This window comes from Podarcis raffonei, chromosome 2, assembly GCF_027172205.1.
Source record: "Podarcis raffonei isolate rPodRaf1 chromosome 2, rPodRaf1.pri, whole genome shotgun sequence".
NCBI classification, from domain to species: Eukaryota; Metazoa; Chordata; class Lepidosauria; order Squamata; family Lacertidae; genus Podarcis; species Podarcis raffonei.
In genome coordinates, this window is record NC_070603.1 from 41,502,037 (window position 1) to 41,510,729 (window position 8,693).

The window sequence follows — 8,693 nt, forward strand, 5'->3', positions numbered from 1 at the left end:
TGTCTATGCCTTCTTCTTTGGCAATCATTCGTAGCCGAGTAAGATTGTCTTCCATAAACACAGTTTTAACAATGAGTCCATAAGTGACTGTGGAGGCCAATTCTGGATCCACACATCCTTCCAAAGTGGGGACATTGGTTTCCAGGTGGGAGTTGATCACGATGTGGATTTGCCAAGCATGCCTTCCTCTTAGCACTTTTTTCCCTTGCGTCCTGAGTTTGAGTGTCTTCAAAGCCCATGACACCTTTGATAAAGGCTGTTCTCCAACTGGAGTGCTCGCAGGCAAGTGTTTCCCAATTGTTAGTGTTTATACTACATTTTTTTAAAATAGCCTTGAGACAGTCTTTAAACCTCTTTTGTTGACCACCAGCATTACTCTTTCCATTTTTAAGTTCAGAATACAGTAATAGTTGCTTTGGAAGATGATAATCAGGCATCCACACATCATGACCAGTCCAACAAAGTTGATGTTGAAGAACCATTGCTTCAACACTGGTGATCTTTGCTTCTTCCAGTACACTGGTATTAGTTTGCCTGTCTTTCCAAGTGATGTGTAAAATTTTTCGGAGGCATCGTTGATAGAATATTTCGAGGAGTTGGAGATGGCATTTATAAGTGGTCCATGTTTCACAAGCATACAGTAAGGTTGGTAGTACAATAGCTCTGTAAACAAGCATTTTGGTTTCCCTGAGAATGTCCCAGTCCTCAAACACTCTGCACTTCATTTGGGAGAAAGCTGCACTCGCAGAGCTCAGGCGGTGCTGGATTTTGGCATTAATGTCAGCCCTTGTGGAAAGATAACTGCCCAGGTAGCAGAAGTGATCGACATTTTCCAACGTTACACCACTGAGTTGGATCTGTGGTGCTGCAGAGGGGTTATTTTGTACTTGTTGGTGCAGCACTTTGTGTTTTTTGTGTTTTTGTTTTGTCTATGTACTATGACATCTGTTGATGTGTGAAGCAGAAGGGCTCAGAGTCATGCTCCCAGTCACCTCCCCAATACATATGGAAGCAAAAGTCTCCTCTTTTCTATGGCATAATTATGACTAAATGTTGATCAGCTATACAGACAGGGAGATTTACAGTGCAATGAATACATGTTTGCTCAGAAGTAAGCCCCATTGAGTTCAATAGCACTAAGATTCTGTTTAGGGGAAAATAATGGGTTTCTTGCAGTTCTTTGAAGATCTTCGTTTATAATGTTGCCATGTAGAAATGTGGAGTAGAATACATAACCTATACAAACTTCATAGCTCCAAAGAAACATAATTGATGTGTGCTTCCTCTCACCTGTTCAAATTCACCTACTCGTATCATGGGGGAGCCTGGTCCCTCTCAGGAAGCTGAATTGGAGGTATGTTCCCCCTCAACTCCACTGAAACTAGAAGTCTGGGACTTACAGTGCAATCCTATGTGTATCCAGACCTGTTCAATGGGACCTTATTTCCAGGTGAGTGATAGAGGGTTACAGCCTTAGAAAGCTCATCTTCATCCTCCGTGGTCTGTCCAAACCGCTTCCAAATGGTTTCAGAACGTTGAATAACTGAACAAAGCATAAATAGAATATTGCAGGCACTGATAACAAGATTCAACATTTTCTGAGATAGGATCTGGAGGAGCTAAATCTTGCCTTTCAGGGAAATTCCAGGGCCCCATCACTCCCAATGAAACAATAAGGAGCCTCATATGCACTTCTCTGCTAAGGCCTAGTGAAGATGACTTGTTTCTTAGAAGATGCCATTGTATCAATATACTAAGTTTTAATCTCCTTAGCTACCACAGGGAGAGGAGAACAATTAGGAGATATGAGAATGCCATAGGGACAGTGTAAATCTCTTTATGTTTATTTTTTTAATGTTCTGTGCTGGTTTTTTATGTGGATTTTGACTTCTTTTGATGCTTTATATGTTTTCATCTTGGTTGTATTAATCTGGTTTTCAATTATGCTTTGATGTGTTTGAACATGCTGTTATATTGTTTTGTGAATTGCCCAGAGGCCTTGTTTTAATGGGTGGTATATAAATGTCAAAATTTAAATTAAAACAAATTAAATAAAATAAAGCCTGACATGCTAGAAGCTAAATCCTGGCTGGAATCAGGTCCCAGACAAGTTCTTATTTCTGCTCACTGATGCCGCAGGACACCTTGCTCACTCAACTGTTTGAAAAATGCTCCAATGTCAAGTAATCTTTTGAGGGAGAACCACTCTTCTCCTCAGGCCGTAGCAATGATTGTTGGGATCTCTGCAGCTTCTTAGGGCTGCCACTATACTCAAGCTGTAAATGGACAAAAATGTGTAAGCTTCTGCCTTTTTCCATATTTTTAGGATTCTGTTGAGAGAGTAATGCCAGGATTAAATATTTATAGGGGCACTGCTAACAAATTCACCCAAAGTGTCATTAAGGGTTCCCTGGAACGTGGCAAGGCTCTTAGCTGGATTGGGTGGTTCATTGTCAAATGCACATTCTGGGAGCTTTTCCTTTTGCATGGAGCAAAGCAATCATTTTTATAAACTAAAGTGTCTTGAATCAATCTGCTTCCCGCCCCCCTCTCTTCCAGTTGACTTGCTTCCTTTCCTTCTAGCTACTGTAGGGTAGAGAATCCTGCTTTTGATAGGGGCTGCCCTACTTTCAGGCAAGCTGCCACTATTTTAGTTTTTTCCTAAGGTAGGACAGGCAGCCAATTATGCTATCTTTGGCAAGTGCTGGTGTGTGTATCTGTGTGTCCTATTTTATCAGGCATCTGTACCTGTTCCGACTAAAGGAACACTTTTTCTCATCAGGAGTCTGTGTGCTTTGTGGAGATTGAACAGCCTGTATCTGCCCTGACTCTGCCTTCTAAGCCTGGTTAAGGAGCTGGTGTGTTTCTCAATTCACAGAGCACTGGTCATACCTATGAGAAATTGAGCACATTAGTGTCAGGCAAGAAGGAGACAAACAGTAGTCCTGGAATACAGCAGGCCACTGCTTTTATCTGATTAACTACAGAAAAATCAATTTATGTCAGTGTCTGTGTGAAAGAAAAAAGGATGGGGCAGGCAAGGAGTTTGATGTCTGTGCTGCCTGCATGACTGGCCTGGCTTTCCATGGCACAATTGCCTTCAAGCCTATTGACTATACCAGTTGATGGGAATCAGTGTCCTGTTTGCCATAAGCATCTAGTTGACCACTGGAAACAGAATGCTGAACTAGATTGACTTTTGGTCTGATCCAGCAGGGCTCTTCCGATGTACATATATTCAACAAAGAAGCTCTGTGTGTGTTGTGAGAGGGGTCACAATTCAGTGGAATTCAATGCCGTGCTATTATGATTGTTCCATCAGTGCAAACATTTCTGCTTGCCAGATGAAACAAATCTCTCCTTCCCTGTGCATTGTTCTGGGGGTTCTCCCAAACCTCCAGAATAGATTTGGGGAAGGAGAAAAGGCTCATTGCACTAGTGGAAGTCCTTGCACAGGCTTTCACTACTGTACCAAGTTGGCTGAATCTGGCCCTCTCTGGTGGAGCACATAGTTCAACCACAGCACATTCTGGTTCCCACAGCTGCCTAGAACCTGCAGAGTGGTCCTCAGCTACCCCAACTTGTTTACAGCTGCCTAGCATGTTAGCACAGGTTTCTTGCTTCAGCATCAATGAGCCTTAATCTCCCTTCCCTCACTATTCCACCTGTGATGAAATCTATTGTCAGTAATAATTAATGCCACATTTTAACTGAAAGGCAATAACACAAAGAAGGTGTACATGCCTCGCCACTGCCATTTAGGACAGCATGAAACCATTCCTTCCTGGCACTCAGTAGAACAACTGGCTACGGACTAGAATATCTTGACAGCATCAGAAGATGGATGGGTCCCACAGTCCACCTGGCCTGAATATGACCAAGCTAGTGGTCATATTGGCCTTATATAGTTGCTCATATGTGTTCACAGCGCGCCGGACATATGCAAAATATGAATGAGGCATCTCACCTACTTTAACAGTGTATATTGTCTTGAAGTGAAATGAACACGAACAGAGCTGGACTGAAGTATTTCCTTTTCAGACATGGTTTGTTTGTTTGTCAGAATTGAGTCCTACGTAAAAAATAAGAATTGGAACCAAATAGTAGTTGAAAGTTAACTGGCATTTCTAATAGCTGACAAAATGTATGAACATAGGAAGCTGCCTTACTCTGAGTCCGACCATTGTTCTTTGTAGCTTAGTTTTGTTTGACTCCCTAGATTTCCAGATGGGGCATTTCCGTCTCTACCGGCAGATGCCAGGATTGAATCAGGGTAAGAGGCACCTAAAAGATTGTCTCTTCAGGTCCAATGCAGAAAGGGATTTAACCACGATTGCCTCTACCAAAAGTTCACCATGGTTCCCACTTATCAAATGGCTGCTGAATGATACTGATGACTTCGTAACTTATAAAGTAGTACTATATGTGTTGGCAGCTAAAAAGATCAGGAGAAAAGAACTAGTTAAAATAGCGGTCAATTGCAAAAGTGATTTGGACATTTAAGCTGGCACATTCTATCTGAGAACCCCCTGCTATTATATCGTTTGCAACAAATAATTTCCAAGAGACGTGACCGTGGTTCACTGTGTTTGCAGTGCCTGATGTTTTATGGTTTTTATGGTTATTTGTTGTTTTTCTTTTTGTTTCCTTTGTGAATGATGCCATGACCTTTGGCTAGTGCAATAAAATTTATGATGATGATGATGAATCAGGGACCTTCTGCATGCAAAGCAGATGCTGTACTATTGAGCTTTGAATTTCATGTAGCACATCTGTAGTTTTTATCCCCTATGTGGATAAATGGATACGTATGCATTCTTAAGGAAATCAGCCCTGAGTGCTCACTGGAAGGACAGATCGTGAAGCTGAGGGTCCAATACTTTGGCCACCTCGTGAGAAGAGAAGACTCCCTAGAAAAGACCCTGATGTTGGGAAAGGTTGAGGGCACAAGGAGAAGGGGATGACAGAGGACGAGATGGTTGGACAGTGTTCTCAAAGCTACAAACATGAGTCTGACCAAACTGCGGGAGGCAGTGGAAGACAGGAGTGCCTAGCGTGCTCTGGTCCATGGGGTCATGAAGAGTCGGACACGACTAAACAACCAAACAACAACAACAACAATGTGGATAAATGCAGCTTTGTTTTAATTTTATAAGCACAGCAGAGTCAAGAAAGGCAAAGGTTGGGTTTTTAAGACAACCTCATTCATTCATTCATTATATTTGTATGCTGCTTTTCCACAAAAAAAGATCATCATGCTCAAAGCTGCTTACAACAAAGAAATGGATGCATTTCAAGCAAACACTACAAAAACAATTTCATAATAACATAGCAAACAACACAGCGCGTCAATAACAGCAAAGAAGTAACATAGTAACAATTTAATCATAATTTAGCAAAACAATAGCAAATATACAAAAAAACCTGATATTATAAATAGAACTATAACAACATGCAGCATACAACAGTAAAAATAACAAGGGAGCTTCACAGTTTCACCTTATTCCTAGAAGCACCACTCCTTTACCTTTTCCTCTTCAGCTGCACAGAGTTTTGCATCATTTTAGATTACTAGTTGTCAGCTTCATGATGCAAAAGAAATGTGCAACATGACAGTTACTCATTAGGGGACTCCTGAAACACAGTCTAATCATCAACATACATCACTGTTCTCACTGCATATTTATTAAGGTGTTTTGAAATTTCTGTATTTGCTGTTGGCAAACCCTCCAAGGGCTGCACGCCAGTAGTGACCGTGACCAAGGCAAAAGTGGGTGTGGACAATGTTTGTGCATGCACACACACATGCAGACAAGACAAACAGATATCCACACACAAGCAGGTGAATAGGGAAACATGCAGATGGGCATTTCAGCTCTAATGGGTCAGACAACCTATTTCTGCTCCTCAGGACAGTGGCAAGAAGAGCGACCCACTCAGGATAAGAGACCTCACTGGGGGCATCTTGCCCAAGGGCCTCCCAAAATCTGGAGCTGACACTTAGCCATGTGCTTATCTGCCCATGTGTACTTACCTCAACTGGGTCTCAGTTCATGCCACATTAAACTGAGATGGTGTGGTTAGTTATTGATTGGTGGCTACTGCCTGCCTCTGTCAATCTGTCACATTGATCATGCCTGCTTTCCACAGGACAGGTGCAAAGTCTTTCATTCCTACCAGTCTTTCGAATCTTGCCGCATTTATGCCTGGGATATCATTGGATATCAGTTCTGAGTTTACTTAGATTGAGAGATGGCTAAATAGTTGAATCTGCATTTTCATTGCTGAGTGGGCATTTGAACATACATTTCCCCCACGTTGCTCAGTGCTGAACTCAAACTGGTCTGCCACAGTGACCTTTGTAAAGAACATTATCCCTTAAGCACCTCTCACAGGCAGAGACATTCCAAATTGGCTTCCATTTTTAAACTTCATGCTACCTTTTCTAGCTATCTTTGCAAAATTCTGGCCTTTCACCAGAAGTTCTTGGCCGTTAGGATTTATTCTGAGGATTTGGGGCTCACATTTTAGACATTGTCTGGTCTAACATTAGAGAAGGAATTCGGCACAATTGGGAACTTTTGCTCCCCAAGCTGAATAAGTTGACTATAAGTGCTTTAAATGACTGTCAGCCTTTAATCGCCCTATCTGATCCCCAGAGTCCACATCATGTCCCAGTTTCTTCTGCCAGGCTTATATTTCAGGTAATGGGGGTACATGCAGAAGCCTGCAACATCACCTTCACTGCATAGGGAGGGAGGTCCCCTGGCAGAAAAGGTACCTGTCATTTCTAAGGACACTGCCTTTTGGTGTTGCATAAAATGTCAGAAGATGTGTGTGGGAAGCTGGTGAACAGACACATTCTGGAGTAATTGCAACAATGTGCATATACTGTAACATCTGAAGTTCCTCACTGGCAATAGGTGTAGAATAAATGGATAGGAATATATCTGTTTGCTGGATTTATGCTAGGGTAAATTCTATACATTTATAGTTCTACTGAATTAGAGTGTAGGGAAACAGGCTAACTCTTCTGGGAATGCTATTAAGCACAGGCAAATCTATGTGGCCTTTTCTGTCCTGCACTCTGGGCATCCAGTAAGAGGGTCAGGTAATGCCAATGCTGCTTCTAGTCAACGTTATGGATGTAGTTCATCTGTCCCCCAGAGCATATACTACAACGCACCAATTCCTAGGCATTAACTAAACATTTTTAGAACTTTATTCCCACTAAATTCCTAACAACTACCCTGCTTCATTTCTTGATTCTGAACCAGATCAATTTTATTTTAAGAAGTCTTTCTGGTACACCCAGGAAACCCAACAACACACTCCCCCATTGGAAACAGCCTAAGTCAACCATATCTTACAACTGTGCACAGAAAAATGTGCAGTTTGGAACAATCCCTTTAAACAGCTTATTCCCAAGCATTCAGACACTGAGTCCATCTAGACACTTGTTTTTGTCTGCTTGCATTAGAATGTATTAAAGTATCCCAATAGTACATTAAGTAGTTAACATGTGTTGTCTAAATTATACTCTTCCAGGAGATGCAAGTTCTAGTTACCATGTGCGCAACAATTTTTTTCAAGTGGCTGAATGCTGAGTTAAAGTGATCATGTCAGATCTTCACTTCTCTCTATTGGCTGCCATTCACATTCAATGCAAAACTTATTTACTTAGTAGTATTTTCATGGCATTCCCCTACCCTGCTATTTTGGTCCTTTATTCTGATATATCCCTGCAAGAGACATTCCCCATCAGTACTCTGTCACCCATGTTCACCCCCAAGGTTTCCTGCTCCTTTCTCTCTCTGGTTATCAGTGTGCTGGAACTCCTTTTTAGATGATCTATGATGGAATTATTATATCTGTATCTGTCCCCTGACCATAGTCACATAGTTTTAAAAACTACATGGCCTCAGTTATGACCTTCATTACATTTATTTGTGCTCTTTGTCGTTTTACCTTACACTGCCATAGCCTTTTTATGCTACCTTGGGTATATTGATCAGTTATGTGTTCAAAAGATAAAGAAAATAAGAGCAAGAAAACAGAGGTGCAATCAGGAACATATATACTGAACACATTTTCCAAAACGGTAGTTGTGGTAATTGCTTGAAAACAACTGGAAAGGGTCTTGTTGTTACACTTTAAGCTCTAAACCATTTATTAAGGCACAAAGCTCTATGGATTAGAGTCCACCTCCTCAGATGCAACAAGCCTTATCCTCAGGTACTCTTCTTGTTTGCCATCCCAGAAAGCATCTGGTTTAACAGATAGGCTCTAAAACCTACACTAAGTGTTGTGTTTCTCAATGCTATCCATATATATAGACTCTGCGCCTTAATGAATGTGCTATATACTTTTATATTTTGAACAACAATGATTCTTGCTGGTGTCTGGTGTCAACCATGCTACCAATCTCTTTGTTGTAAATATACATCTTTGATGACAGTGAGATGGCACATAGCATTGTTTATTCATCAGCACAGGAAGAAATGTGGAATGATTGGCAGCCCTGAAGGGCAGAGACAATTTTATTTCCTTTCATCTTTAGGATGTAGGTGAATTGGGAAAGTAGGTTCCCCGTTTCCATCCCTCGTCTAAAAGTATCCACTCTTTAAGAGGAAAGGGCCATTTTATGGCAAATCTTTTGCTGACATTTCTTAATTATATCCAGCATGATGCCA